Source organism: Ursus maritimus, unplaced genomic scaffold, assembly GCF_017311325.1.
Source record: "Ursus maritimus isolate PB19 unplaced genomic scaffold, ASM1731132v1 scaffold_3, whole genome shotgun sequence".
In the NCBI taxonomy this organism is placed as follows: domain Eukaryota; kingdom Metazoa; phylum Chordata; class Mammalia; order Carnivora; family Ursidae; genus Ursus; species Ursus maritimus.
Genome location: NW_024425563.1, coordinates 40,618,600 through 40,634,663, shown reverse-complemented (window position 1 = coordinate 40,634,663; position 16,064 = coordinate 40,618,600). Strand labels below are relative to the sequence as shown.

At 46.0% G+C, this 16,064-nt stretch overlaps 1 long non-coding RNA gene across 1 annotated transcript in view; it reads left to right on the top strand.

Moving 5' to 3' along the window:
* The window catches only part of LOC103658980, a 95,259-nt gene extending 79,584 nt beyond the window's left edge, over positions 1 to 15,675 (top strand). The window contains exon 8 of the long non-coding RNA XR_567370.2: positions 11,618 to 15,675. This is a non-coding gene — a long non-coding RNA (uncharacterized LOC103658980). The remainder of the gene's footprint in view (positions 1 to 11,617) is intronic.
* Positions 15,676 to 16,064: the final 389 nt, after the last annotated feature.

The window sequence follows — 16,064 nt, the reverse complement described above, 5'->3', positions numbered from 1 at the left end:
AAGTGGAGTTGGCTTCTGGGTGGAGATTAGGGTCATTATGAGTTTAGCTTGGGAGAAGTGACATTTGAGATGCCAGGTGGAGATGTCTAATTAGCAACGAATTATAAAGGTCTGGTCTCATCTGGACTTCAAATGGAGCTATGGGCCAGGACAGGTAGAATAGCTGGGCCTTCTACCTGTCCTGGCCCATACCTCACCTGAGGCAGAACCCTCAAGGTGTCATGATAGGACCATCCTTCCATCTCTTAGCGTGTCTGAGATTCTGTCTTTAATGTCATGGTTCCAAACGGCACTGCCCGTCATAATCATCGAGGCTTTTTAAAGATACAGATTCCTGGGTCTCCCTTCAAACAGGAATCTCTGAGGTGGAACCCAAACCTAAAATATTTCTCAAAGCCCTCCTCAGGTGATTGTGATGGGCACTAAGGGACGAGATACTGTAATGGCGGGTGCATGTTATTATACCTTTGTCCAAACCCATGCAATACCAACAGTGAACCCCAATGTAAACTATAGGCTTTGCTTGACGAAATGAAAACAAAACTAAAGGGGTGGATGTTTATGGGGGAGGACAGAAAAAAGAACACAGCAGTTTACCTCACTTTAAAGTGTTAATGACTTCTTGATGTCATTTGCTGGAGGTGTGCCTTGCCGTAGTCACTCAGCAGGTGCTAGAATGGGTGAGTGAACAGAATGGGGCAATCATTGCCCTCTTGGAGCTTCCATTCTAGAAAGCCTGTCTGAAAAGCATGGAGAAGCGAGGTAAAAGGGGGAATGCCTGAGACTTGTGCCTCAACTGATCTGTCTCTGCCCGAAGAGAGGCTCCTGGGGTGGAGGCTGGGAGGGTAGCAAACCCAAAGCTAGGTGCCAGGATACAACCCTGAAGAAGGGCCTCTCTTCTCCTTGCTTTCTTGGATCTCAGTTGACTAGGTACCACTTTTGCGCTAGGTAGCCCCGTTTCTTCCTGCACCACTGCCAGGGGTCTCAACACCCCCAGAACTGAAAACAGGGTCTCTGAGATACCCGTATACCTATGTTCGTAGCAGTGTTACTCAAATAGCCGAAAAGTTGGAAGCATCCCAAGGTCCATCAGTGGATGAATGGATAAGCGACATGTGATATATACATACAATGGAATATTATTCAGCCTTGAAAAGGAAGTTCTGACACATGGTGCAACATGGATGAAACTTGAGGATATCATATGAAATGTAATAAGCCCTTAAAGGACAAATACTGTATGATGTTCTTAGAGCAGTCAAAAGTATAGAGGTGGAAAACAGCATGGTTTTGCCCAGCGTTGGGGGAAGGGGAGAATGCGGAGTTATTGTTTCCTGGGCACAGAGTTGCAGTTGTGCAAGATGAAGAGAGTTCTGGAGGTGCGTGGTGCTGATGGTGGCACAGCAGTGTGAATGTGCTTAATGTCACTGAACTTCATTTCAAATAGTTAAAATGGTAAATTGTATGTTACGTGTACTTGACCATGACTGAAAAAAAAGGACTTAGGCACTTTCACTAAGCAAGCGCAGAACACCTATTTCAGGTAGGGTGGGTGTGGGCTCCAAGGAAGGGGGGCTCTCAGAAATGGCAGTGCAGGAGCTGTGACGGAGCCGGGCCCCCCAGCCACCAGCGCAGGGCGGCTGTGGATGGGAGGCCGTTGCCCCACGACCAGCCTCTTCTCCTGCCTCTGCTGCGCTCTCTTCCCTGCCGCTTACCTCCTCACTACCCTGCTCTGCCCGTGACCCCTCAGGGCGATCCGACCTCATGCCATCCCTCAGATCACTGCCTCTTTCTTCTCTGCAGCCCGCAGGTCCAGTTTGAGGGAATCCGGTGGTTCAGCCCATTGGGGAGGAGCAAGCATGTTGTCGGTGTCTGACAGGCTTGTGGGCTGGTCCCCCTGACCCAGTCAGCTTTGCCAAGTTAGCGGGCAGCCCGGTCAGCAGGGCTCTGCCCTCCCCCCCCCCCCCCCCCCCGCGGGGGGNGGCTCTGCCCCCCCCCCCCCCCCCAGAGGCTGTGGGTAGCAAGGATGGCAGGTCCCGATGCTGGGACCTCGTCAGAACAACAGTAACCTGATGGGAAACCTCGAGCCTGACAGGTTATATATTCATCCCGAAGTCAGCCACGCTCTCCCTCCCCTCCCTGTCCCCACAGTCTTTCCATTATTTGTTTTTCTGCTGCTCATTCACTCCAGAAATAGTAAATTACATGCAAGGTGAGGGCTACCTTATTCATTTTTATACTCCTGCCTCACCACATGGTAGCACGCAAATGTTTATTAATAAACTAATTAATGGAGAAATGAAAACATAGAAAGAGTACCAGATTTGGAATCTGAAGACCCTATTTGAGTCATCCAAGGTCACTTTCTGTCTGTGTCACCTTTGAAAAAGCAACCAATTTCTCTGGGCCTCAGCCTCAGATTCTGTAAAGTGAATGGGCTCGAACACATCAGTAGTCCAAAAGGTGTTCTGCTGCCTCCCCCAAAAGGAGTTGAACGGATGTCTTTCCAGCAGGATTTCTCTGTCTTTAATATGCTAATGGGCCTTATGAACTTTCTAGAGAGATTAAAGTATAGAACCCTTTCCAAATTCTGCTTGTCCATGTGGTCCTGTAAGCATGGAACATTCCACAGGGTTTGGGCTGGGAAAGACGAGGGGCCTAATTTGGGAGGCACCTGACCTCCAAGGGCTTATTTAGCCTCAGAGAATCTCAGACTTCATTGAAGTCTGTTTGCAGCAATTTGTTTACTCTCCCAGAATAAATTGCTTTGGATTTTAGATTTTAAATGCTCTTAGCTACCTTTGGTCATTTCCTGTCTGTGTCATACTCCTAGTTGTCTGGGATTCATTTCCCTCTGTGTGTTTCTTTGTGACCTGCGGGTAACCAAGGCCATTGAGTCAGATTCTGTAAGTTTCTCCCCCTTATCTTGGGACCGTGGGGTACCTCCTGTTACCAAGAAAGATAAGGCACTGACACAGCCTGCCCCTGCGGCTGACGCACCAGGCACAAGCATCTGGGTGGGCAGCTGCTATCTAGGACGGTCCCTGAGCTGTCATTTCACTGCCAGATCGTTATCTCCGCCATGTGATAAGTGGGAGGAACCGTCTAACTTGTGGGTTTGTCATAGGGAAGTTAAATGTCTTTCATGCCTCTGATTACTGGCCAGGTAGTATAACTGACTGGGGAGCAAGGAGCACTGTCAACTCAAAATATGGGGTGCTCAGGGCTGCCAGAGGACCTGGCGAGTACTCTCCTGGGGGTGCTGTAACCAAGTACAGTTGGTGCTCGAACATCGCCAGGGTTGGGGGCACCAGCCACGCAGTTGAAAATCCCATGTAACTTTTGACTCCCCCAAGACGCAGCTACCGATAGCCTACTGTAGACCAAAAGGCCTTACTGATAATATAAACAGTCGATGAACCCGTATTTTGTATGCTACCTGCATTATATACTGTATTCTAACAGTAGGGAAGCTAGAGGGGAAAATGTTACAAGAAAACCATAAGGAAGGGAAAATACGTTACAGTACTGTACTGTATTTATTGAAAAAATCCACTTATCAGTGGACCCTTGCAGTTCAAACCTGCCTTGTGCCAGGGTCAAAGGTATCATAAACTGAGCGGCATGAAACAGTAGAAACAATAGAAATGTATTCTCTCGCCAGCCTGGAGGCTAGAAGTCTGAAATCAAGGTGTCCCAGGGCTGTGTTCCTACAAAGCCCCTAGGGGAGGATGCTTCCTTGGCTCTTCTGGCTTCTTCCAGCTTTCTTGGCTTGTGGCAGTGTAACTCAGATCTCTGCCTCCGGCCTCACATGGAGGCTGTGCCCAGCCTCCCCTCTTCCTTCTGTGCCCGGGTGTTCCTCTCCTCACAAGACATCAGGACAATGGGATTAGGGGTCTACCCTGATGACTTCATCTGAACTTGATTACATTACCAATGACCCTGTTTCCAAAGAAGATGACAGTCAACGGTACCAGGGGTTAGGACCTCAACATATCTTTTGGGGGGCATGATTTGAATCATAACACCCCTGATGTCAAGGAGAAGCATATCAGGGGCCAGCTACGTGCAATATGTTGCACTTGGCCCTCTGAGCCCTGTCTGTGAACAATGACTAGCTAATCCCTTCTTTGGGGACCTCCTCTTGGTTTTCAGAGAAGGGAGTCCAGAGTTCAGGCCTGTTCAGCACAGAAGACAGAGCTGAGGCCAGGGATATCAAAGGCATTTGACGCTGTCTTTACAGATAAGAATACATTCTCAAGTCACCAGGATGCAGGGCTTAGGAGCAACTGGATTCCTGTGTATCCTGTCTCCACTACGTGGTCGCTGTGTGACTTTGCACAGAGCTCTTGACCACTCTGAGCCATGGCTTCCTCACAGGTAGATGGGAAGGACACTCATTCCCATTCCATACCAGTGGTTCTCACCTGGGAGAGATTTTGTCCCCCAGAAGATGTATGATAATGTCTGCAGCTATTTTTGATTATCGCAACTGAGGGGGTGCTCCTGGATCTAGAGGGGAGAGCCCAGGGATGCTGCCGAGTGTCCTACAAGGCACAAGACAGCCCATACAACCAAGAATTATCTGGCCCCAAATGTTAACAGCACCAAGGTTGAGAAACTCTGCCCGTCCTATGGGGTTGATAATTAGCTTTGGAAATGAAGCAAGCAGGGAGCCCAGCACATCCCTGGCATTGAGTCGGCCCAATAAATGGCAGCTGTACACATTGAAAAGTAGGGAGTTTGTGACAATTCCATAAAAACATTTGAACTCACTAGAATTTTCGGAGTATGAAAAGGAAGAAGATTCTCAAGCTCGATGTAGTCCCTGAATTATGAATGCTTGAGAAACACAAAAAAGGTAAAATATAATTGGCTCACGTAGATAGCGAGGCACATAGGAGGGATAAAATATTAATGGAGTGCTTGTAATGTCACATGCTGGCCACTTTTACACACGTCACCTCATTTAATCCTTTTAGCAACATTACGGAGTAAGAACCCCCCCCACTCCCCCACCCCAGTTTATAGGGGAAGCAACTGAAGCTCAGGAGAGTTTAGTACCTTGTCCCCGGGTCTCTCTGTAAGTGGTAGAGCTGGTATCTGAGCCCGCCTCTCTCTGTCACCAAGCCTGTGGCTCTCCGTTGCCCTTACTGACTCACATGGAGTCACTGCAACTGACCGAGATTAGTCATGAGCCCAATGGTCGGATGCCGAGGAGCACAGCCAGGGAGGCCCGGAGGAGAATCAGGAATGTGGCAAAGGTGCCTTAGGGATTCCACAGGATTTCTACCGTTCTGAGATCTCCTCTCCTCTTTCCTGCATTTGAGGCCAGCCCTCTCTTGAGGTTCTCTCTGGTGATCCTAACAGCTGGACCTGGGCCTGCCGTCCAGGAACTGGGCAAAGTGCTAAAAAGCAAACCCATTTACTTTTCCTCCTCTAGTTTCCCACGACAAGTCTTACTCCCTCAAAGTAGCAGGGTCCTGAGATACTACAAAGAGGAGAGCCTGTAATTTAACCGGAGATGTGACAACAGCAGGACCGAAGCTAGGAGCAGAAAAATCAAAGCGCGCTTTGGTAAGGTTCTTGAATATACACAAAATGACATAAGATCACACAAATGTAGTCATAAGGATGTGTACTATAAGCCCTAAACAACCACTAAAATAACACTACAGAGTCTTATAGCAAGTAAGCCATAAAAGAAAGAAAATGAAATCATCAACAGTAATCAGTTCACCAAAGAAGACGTACAAATGGCCAGTGGGCACATGAAAAGACACTCACCATCATTAGTCATCAGGGAAATGCAATCAAAAGCACAGTGAGATAAGAACTTCACACCCACCAGGATGGCTATAGGCAAAAAGGCAAATACTAACATTCTCGGAGAGAATGTGGCGAATTAAAAACCCTGATGCACCACCAGCAGAAATGCAGACTGGGGCAGCCCCTGTGGGACAGTCTGGCAGGACTTGGGGTGTTAAACACAGAGTCACCATATGACCCAGCAATGCCATGCCTTGGTTTATGCTCAGGAGAAATGAAACGTATGTGTACACCAAAACATGAATGTTCACAGCAGTAGTATACATAATAACCAGAAGGTAGAAACAACCCAAATATCCATCAATGGATGAATGGAGAGACAAAAATTGTGGTATGTCCATACAGTGGAACTCGTGCGTGGAAAGGCATGAAGTACTGACATGTGCTACAACACGAATGAATCTTGAAAACACCATGCTAGGTGAAAGAAGCCAGTTACAAAAGGCCACACCATCTGACTCCTTTTATATGAAATATCCGGAAGAGGAACACCTATAGAGACAGAAAGTAGCTTAGTGACTATCTAGGGCTGGGGAAGGGGTAGGAGTGGGAGGATTTGGGGGGTGACAGCTAAAAGGTGGGAGGCTTTTTGGGGTGATCAAAGTGTTCTATAACTGTTACACACTTGTGTATACACAAGAGATCATTGAATTGTACACTTTAAGTGAAGTGTATGGTATACGAGTTATATCTCAAAAAAGCTATTACAAAAAAGTGATCAGCTCCAAAGTACGCAGAAAAAGAGGAAAAGGGAAAAAAGGAATAAACAGAACAAACAGAAAACAAGCAATAAGATGGTCAATTTAAACCTAATCATATTAGGACACCTGGCTGGTTCAGTCCATAGAGCACACAAATCGTGATCTCGGGGTCATGGATTCCAGCCCCACTTTGGGTGTAGAGCTTACTCAAAAAAAAAAAAAAAAAAAAAAACCAAACTGATAATATCATTAACCACATTGAATTTCAGTGGTCTAAATGTTTTAATTTGAAGGCAGAGATTGAGAGATTGGGTAAAAAAAAAAAAAAAGCAAGAAGCAACTATAGGCTGTCTACAAGAAACCCACTTTAAATAGAAAGACACAAATAGGTTAAAAGTAGAATGATGGAAAAGGATGTACTACGGTAACACCGATTTACAAAAAACCCGGGGCAGATCTATTACTATCAGACAAAGTAGGTTTCAGGGCAGAGAGTATTACCAAGGACAAAGGAGGTTATTTCATAATGATAAAATGGTTAATTCATCAGGAGGATATAACAATCTTAAATATTTATGGACCTGATAACAGAGCTTCAAACTACATGAAGCAAAAACTGATAGAACTCCAAGGAGAAATAGAAAAATCTTCAATTATATCAGATATTTTAATTTAGCCACTTGTCACACAATAACTCAGAAGGACGTTTGGAGATTGTCTAATCCAGTCCACTCACCTTACTGATAAGGAAAAGGGGACCCAGAGAAGTCAGTTGAGTTATCCAAGGTCACAGAGCACCAGAGTCTGGCCATTAACGCAGGTGCCAACCAGGGCTGCTCAGTCCTGTGAGAGTCCCTGCAGCATACAGACTGCCAAATTCAGCCTGACTTGGCGGTGAGAGACCTACAACCATGAATAGGAGGAATCCCACTAGGTAACTAGTCAAGGCTACTGGTGTTTTAAGAGACTCTCCTATTTCCTTTTCACAAATATTGATTAAGGCCTAGCCACTGTTGCAGGTGCTTGGGATACGGCAGTGGAGTCAAACTCCCTTTCCTCAAGGAGATTATATTTTAGTGAGGAAGAGACAGTAAATATCTAAGCGATAAGTGCTTCTAAGATAAAGAAGCCAGGGTAAGAGGGATGGAGAGCAGGCCAGAGCTTTAGGAAATTGTGCCCCCCTGTATAGAGCTAGTTCTGTGAGATGTTCCACATAAAAGGGCAAGTAAGTGCTGCCTGTACTGTTTCCTTCTGGAGATTCCCTATGCATGTTAGTAAATTGAAGGCCCTGAGAAGTCCTGCAGTGATGAAACTCATTTCAATTTCTTTAATCTAGCACTTTCCAACTATGGAACATACTTTGAAGAATGTCCATGGTACCTCTTGGACTCTGTATAATGTCTCCCATATGTACTTTCTGGGAGCCGAATTTCCAACTTTCTGTGTCTCTAACTTGTTCTTCAAAAAAGTTTGTAGTTTCTTTGAGATCAGTCTACAAATGAGGCACTTATAGCCACCAGAGATGCCGCGTGATGTTGGGAAAGGAGCCCTGCCCTGGGCTCCTAGAGGGCAATTCCCAGCAAGCTTCTTGGCCTTTCAAGGGCTCAAAGATAAAATGAAGATCTAGACTCTGTGCCCTCAGATTCCCTCCAGCTCTGAAATTCCACAGTTTTTTGGACTGAGATGTTAGGACTGTGGTTGACCCTGGTTATTCATGTTTCAGACACTGATCGTGCTGCTTTGGTATGGAGAAAAGGTTCAGTTGCATTTATGCTCAGACTTAAGATCAGTTGGAAGCACAGTCTCTAAGCTGAGCACTGAAGTCATCGGGAGGCTTAATGATACCCTTACTTAGATACCATGCCCAGAGTTTCTGATGGAATTGGTCTGGGGAAAGGCCTGGGCATTGGGATTTTGACACATGCCCTGGGGTTCCTAGGTGTTGTGAGGTTAGGAATCACTGCTTTAAAACACAGCCTTCACTGGGCAGCCTTTCTTGTATACCTCCGTGGTCTATTACCATCTCTGAGCACCATCTGGGCATGAGAATGTATGACTATATGAACAGTTGTATCTTTTGCTATAAATATAAGATAGCCACAAAACAAAACCCCCCAAAATGGAAAGCAATATAATTAAATTCTAGCTAGATCTTGGTGCTTGCCAAAATTCTGAGCCTGAGGTCAGCATTTTCTTTATGGAATGAGATGAACAAATGTGAGAACATATTCTGGTCATGGCGGCCCCAGACTGAGATTTTCTCCCCAACACAACCACAGTGATGGTCAGAGAAAAGAAAAGGGAGAGAGTCCCCTTTGAGGAGTTCAGTATATTTAATAATGTGTCTGGCACCTCCTCAATTCCTCTTCCTCACCACCACTGGGTCACGTTTTGAGGGATGATCTTTGAGGCCTTCGAGGTTATTTCTTAAGGAAGTTATTACTGGAAGTGGGGTTGTGAGGTCAGGGACCAACTTACCAGGACTTACTTTTCCAATATTTAGGAGAAATGTGCCCTCCCCCACCCCCTACCCCCCGCTTTAAAAAAAAAAAAAAAGGGCATCAGAAAGAGAAGACAAGGTGAGAACCAGAAAAGTGCATGGTGAGGTTGAACATGGCAGGGGGTTGACAGTGGGGACCAGCTGTAGCCAGGTGAGGCTGAAGGGGAGGAGGGGCAGGTGAGATCTCCCTGCTGTGTGTGTATGACAGCCTTTTCCCCTAGCCCCAGCCAGAAGTGCTCCCTCCTCCTGGCCCATGGCCTGGCAGACGGAGCCTCCTCACCCCACCCCCAGAAGTATAGAGTCCAAGGGCATTGCCATGATTTATCCTAAGATAGGAATAGTTGCCTCATTCCCTGTTCTTATTTTGGAGTATTCTGTGCTAAGGAGAAGCCTCCTAATTAGGCATTCAGAAACCCAAGTAATAGGCTCTACCAAGAAGAATGTTTTTATAAACCCTCAAATTTAATAAACAAGAAAGAATAAACTGTTCTGTGAAAAAGGGAAGTCTGAAACTAACTGGAAATGTTGCTTGTAAGAGGAAACGAATGAAGCAAACGGGAGCAAGAGTTCCCAAATGTGATGATGATAATCACATCACCTTTAAAGATTAATGAATATTGTTTTCTGTAATAGCAATAATTCTGGATGGGGAAAAGGGGAGGACAACACAGTGCTTCTGATGGTAAATGCCCTCCATCGTGGTACTGTTAGTGAAGCCACCTCGTTCTGTTGGGACTTTGCTACAATAACCTCCAGCCAAATGCTCCATAAGAAATAAAATGCCAGTTGGAGAGGCATTTACCATGTCCGGGAAATGACAAAGGCATTCACTTGTCAGCCATGAAATGAAACAATGTATCAGCCAGTAGACTATGCGCTTTAAAGGAGAAATTTGATGCAAAGAAATACAAACGGGTGCTGCCAAAGTTTCATTCCTTCCTTTTCAAGCCACTTCCCTGGGAGAAGGCCAAGTCCAGTGAAGGAAGGAGAAACAATACTTCTGAATTCCCTGGAAGTTGTGAATGGAGGTGTCTGTTTTTAACTGGTATTGAGCTCTATTGTGGGGGCTGATGCTAAGACATTTAGTAAAACCAAAGCGGATGCAGGTCTGCATGTGAAATTGATTGGAAACTGTCTTCTCCAGTATCCATGTATCTAACCGGAGGAAAAAAGCTCCTCTATTTCTGTTGGCAGTGAGTGACCTGGTGGCAAAGAGACTTAGCACATCTGCAAACAGCCAAATAGAACCTCAACGGGGAAACTTTTTTTTTTTTTAAAGATTTTATTTATTTATTTGACAGAGATAGAGACAGCCAGCGAGAGAGGGAACACAAGCAGGGGGAGTGGGAGAGGAAGAAGCAGGCTCATAGCAGAGGAGCCTGATGTGGGGCTCGATCCCGGAACCCGGGATCACGCCCTGAGCCGAAGGCAGGCACTTAACCGCTGTGCCACCCAGGCGCCCCTCAACGGGGAAACTTTTTAAATTTTTTAAATTTAGTTTGCTGTCATGGAAATATTTGTATTAATTCTCTCTAAAAACTTCATTTTGGAAAAAAAGAAAAAGCTTACACAACAGACAATCTGAATAGACCTCTGTCTATTAAAGAAGAATCAGTATTCATTACCTTCCAGAACAAGAGCACCAGCCCCAGATGGATTCATGGGTGAATTCTACCAAATATTTAAGGAAGAAATGATATCAATTTTCAACAATTCTTTCCAGAAGATAGAAGTGGAAAGAATACTCCTTAACTGATTCTGTGAGAGCAGCATTACCCTAATACCAAAACCAGACAAAAAATTGCATTGTTTTATGCAAAAGAACATTTCTGTAGAATATTATAATGTCAGTTAAGTTGTGGCATTATTTTGAGACCAATCAATTGGCGTTTAAAGTAGAAAAGAATTGAGTATTTTAAGTGTAGACATTGAGCTTTTTAAACACTGAAAATTTTTTATAGCTTTTCAAACCAGAAGTGAAAAACCCACTGAAGCATCCTACAGGTTTTAGTTTCTAATAAGGCAAATATCTATTGCTATAATCCACATAAATGAAAGCTTTTTTTTTTTTTTTAATGGTAAAGTGTCCTCGAGCCAAAAAAGTTAGAAAGTCACTGTATCTCTGGCTGTGGTAGGTCCATTTCTTGCTATGACTTCATAAGGAACCATTGTTACGGAATTCCAAGCACCTACGTAAGTCCCTGGCCCAGCCTAGGTTTTTGGTCCTTCTAGCTCAGGAAGCTGAGTCTTGGTCACCTGAGGACTTTTACTGAAGTTAAGTATTTTCTTCTTTGGCTTTTTGTCTATTTTGCTTACTTAAAAAAATTTTTTTTCCTCTATTTTTTTATCTTTCTTATTTTTTCTTTATTCCTTTATTTACAATGTTCAAATTTAAATTTTTTTCTGTTGCATTTCCCCTTTTCTTTTTCCTATTTTCTTAAACTTCTACTTTTCTCATTTTTCTTTATTGTCTTTTTCTCATTTTTTCATTATTTTTTAAACTTGTTTCTTTATCCTTTTCGATTTTTTCTCATTTTTTAATTCTCTTTTCTTTTTCTAATTTTTTCTTTATTGGGGGAATGAGTAGTGAGCAGAATATGTGGTCTTCCCTTCTACATGTCCACGAGTGAGAAAACCTCAAGAAATTCTTCGTCCTCAATCTCGTCAAGGGAGGTACTTTACAGGAAATCGTGAAGGTTCTGTAGGTGAACATGAACCATGGGAAGGAACTAATGCCTTACATACAGCCACTCCCTAACCACAAGGAGCCTGGGCAGACTGAGTTGATGGTGTCCATGGGCTACACCCGGGAAAGGATCCAGGATTCACAGATGGTCCAGAAGTATGATGAAGTGACGGTAATCTACGTGCTTCTGCCCTGTAGGAGATCTGAGTTGGAGGACTGAGCCATCACCCTGAAGCCCCATCCTTTGGCTGATCCCACCAACAACTGCCCTTTATACTCATCTAGCAAGATCGTGTCTCTGCCAGCCCAAAGCAGTGGAACTTCAATGAGCCTGCCATTTCCACCTTTACTCCCTACTCTGAGAATAGTCAGAGCAGCAAGGCAGAAAAATCAGTGGCTTGAGGAAGACCAAGAGTTAGGACGGAAGGCTAGCGGCTCAGCCAAAGCATCTGCTAGTCCCCTACCTGGCCTAGAGAGGAAGACCACCCCAGGACAGCCCGCAGCCCCCACGCACCAGAACCAGTGAGGGAGTCCCAGACGGAACAAGCTTCCCCCCACTTGTATCCTGCAAAGGAAATGCCTTCCACGTTGGCTATTGAGATAGGTGCCCGACCACCAGAATTTGCCCGATGGTGTGACCCCATCCTCTCCCTCTGGCCACAGCTGGGGCCGGCAGGGGATCGCTGGGAAGGGAAAGGTCCTTCACCTTCATCTGCACCTGTGGTGGAGGTCAACCAGAAAGAACTGGCGTGGGGCTGAGCGTGGAGACCACCAAACCTCAAGTGGCCGAAGCAGAGAGAGAAACAAGAAAGGGCGTTGGGAGGGCAGGCGTGCCCCTGCTCTTTCCGTGGAGCATGACGATCACGAGCTCTGTGGAGCCCATCAACATAGTGTGGGAGATGGGCCAGGGGCTGGACACAGCTGCGGCAGGAACTGAGCGGGACGTACACGATGCTGTGCGTTCACAGCCCGCCGCGAGAGGACTTCGTGCATCCCAGGAGAGACGTGCCTGACTGTCCGGCCACCCCTCACACCGATCAGACACAAGGATGTCTGGCACCTTCAAAAGCAGTCTCCAAGATAACTGTGGTGCACAAAGGATGCCATGGGGCCTCCCGGGGGTAAGAGGAGGAGCCCCTGGCCTCACTGCAGGCTGGGTCCCCTGCCCCACCTGGGGGAACTCCAGAGATGGAACTGGGGCCCTCAGGGACTTCTCTACCCTGCTCTTCTCCATCTTGTCTTCCGTGTTTGTGGGGGGAGGGGAAATGGAGCTATAGAAATAAACACAATAAAAATGCTCATGTATTGTGTTTAAATACAACAGTTTAAAAAACCACCTTGCTCTATTGCTACAGCTGCCATAAGACACTCATCTACCATTTTATAAGAGAACGGCCCTGAATGCTTCAAAATTCTCTTGTGATCCAACTGGAAAAAAAGCCTTCAAACCACTTTCCTTGAGGGGAATCGAAGCCTGGTGAGACCACTCTAAGAAGGGGACAGATGTCAACGAATTGTAAAGGGGACTACATTTGGAACTATGACATTGATTTTTCTTGCTTGAAAAACAAGGCCTGAGTGTCACTTGTGTGTGATCAATATTGCAGGGAGGCAACCTTGTCAGTATTTATAGGCCTGTAACAGTGTATTCTCTCTCATAGTCCTGTAGGTTGGCTGGGGTCGGCTAGGTGGTTTTCTCTGCTCCTTGTGGTCTTTCCTGGGCTCACTCCTGTGGGTTCATCTAGCTGGTGGCTGGGCTAGGCTGGAAGGTCCTAGAAGGTCTTTCTCACCAATGTGAGGCCTTAGTGCTGACTGTGGGCTGGGGTGCCCCTTCTTCACAACAGGAGAGCTAGAATTTCCCTCTAGCATGGCAGTTGCAGTCTAAGAGGAAACATTCCAGTGGGACAAGATCCAATGGGCAAGTGCTTATCAAATCCTTGCTTGCCTCTTGTTAATGTCCCACTGGTCATAGCAAATCACGTGGCCAAGCTCAGAGTCAACATGGAAGGGATCACACCGGGGTGAGAGTACTGGGAAACATGACTCACTGGGGACCACCAACGTCACAGTCTACCACACACTGCCGTACAGCAGAACAGCAGACTCATTTAGAGAACCCAGTGAAAGTGCCCCTAATAGTGAGGTTCATGGCTGAGGGTCTGCGCACAGAGCAGAAGAGGAAATTTGAAGGCTGAAGGTATCTCCATTGCCACTGTCCATGGGTCCATCTGTGGTCATTCTGGGCCATGAAAGCCATGACTCCCAGGGAGGCAGGGTGTGATTTAGGAAGTGCAAGTATATGGCCAATGCCTTGTGTTTCATCAGTTTGGGAACACAGAAGCTGCAGTGGAGAGTGACAAATGTCCTGTTGAGGTCACGCCAGTATTCAGGACGGAATCTAGTTCAGTCATTGCACAAGTGTTGGTGTCAGCGTGGCTGTCAGTAGCCTGGCTAAACCCCTTGTTGACTGGGAAAACGGGGGCCTCTCTGCGAGGACTGAGGTTTTGGGGGTTGGGGCATCTTTCCTTATTCATCTGTCAGTTGTCATCCTTACCTCCCAAGGAAGTCCCCTACACTCAAGTTATTTTTAATTTACAGCTGTATCCTCTTCCCCTTTCCTTTATTCTAACACGCTCGGCTCTTACTGATTTAATGTCTGTGTTCCGCGGGCCTCTCAGCTCTGGGAATAGAGAAATCATGTGTTTTCCTCATCACCGTATCTCCAGAGCCATAGATGCTGGAATTGAACACTGAAAACTGCTTTCCCTTCTTCCCTTCCACCATCTCTCTCTTCCCCTGAATCACCTTTCACCTTTGAAACCACCGACTTAGAAGCAGGACAGCGACCTCCATCACTCCGTCCCTCTGACCATGGCCCCAGGTGAGATCTCTGTTGTAAGGAGCAGTGGCCACAGGCTCTGGTGCTCAGCAGGAATGATGGGCCCCTTGCCCTCTGCTAGACTCCTGTAACACAGATGGCAGCCAGGCCCTCGCTTCCTGTCCTTGGACGGTCACATGACACTGGCTCAAACTTCCATTCCCTGGGTAGTAGGACCCCAGTGTCAGTGGGGATTCATGAAAGGCAGACATGTCACCAGGTCCCTGTGACGGATTTTTGTTCCAGTGACTCCTGGATCTTTCTCTCATCTTGCATATTTCAGTTGCCCCCTTCTCGCTATCCCATATCCACCCAGAGAGGCTCGGCTCCCCTACCCGATTTCTCCTGAACAGCACTCATTCAAGGCCGTTACATTTCTTATTAGAAATTCAGTGTGTAAGTATGGGGTTACATCAGAGAAGAGCACAGCAGAGAAGAGCACAAGAGCCCATTGGATCTTGTCCCCCTGGAATGTTTCCTCTTAGACTCCAACTGCCATGCTGTAGGGAAGTTCTGGTTCTCCTGTTGTGAGAAGGGGCACCCCAGCCCACAATCAGCAGGCCAAACAGACTGTCAGACATCATTAGTCTTAAAATCCCTCGTATGCCCTCTCCCGGGGCCTCATCCCTAACTGGGCACGTCCACTGCTCTTCTCTCTGTTCGCTCCAGGCTCAACTTCTTCCTGGGTCCCTTGCTCCCTTTCACTTCCCTCCTCACCCTGGCTCCCCTACTTCTCCTCTCAAAATAATCCTGCCTTCTTCCTTCTTCTCTTCCTTCTCTTCTTACTCCTCCTTTTTCTTCTTCCAGTTCAAAGAACATTCCTTTTTATCTTTGGAAGGGTTTTTTCAACTTCGTTGAGGCATAATTGAAGAACACTAAACTGCACGTATTTAAAGTGTGCAATTCTGTTTCGACATGCACACACTCCTGAAACCATGACCTCTCCAACAACATTTCCATCCCCCCAGGTTTCCTTGTGTCCTTTTTCATCCACTCCATCCATCACAACCCCAAGCAACTGCTGATCTGCTTTCTCTGTGTATGGATTAGCTTGTATTTTCTAGAGTTTTGTATAAATGGAATCAAACAACATGTTCTCTCATTTTTTTGCCTGGCTTCTTTTATTCAGTGTGATGATTTAGAGATTCTTCAATATCATGTGTATTAATAGTTTGTCCTTATTGCTCGGTAGTGTCCCATCATATGTGTACCACTACTTGTTTATCCATTCATCTACTGGTGGATTTGGGTTGTTTCTGGTTTTTGGCTTTAACAAAGCTCCTAGAACATTCACGTACAAGTCTTTGGGTTTCATGCTCTCATTTGTTTTTGGTAAATACCTAAGAGTAGAGTGGTTGGGTCATATGGTAGATGAGTGTTTAACTTTTTAGGAAACTGCCAGACTGATTTCCAAAGTGGTTACACCATCTCACACTCTTACCATCAACATATGAGTTTCAATTGCTCCGT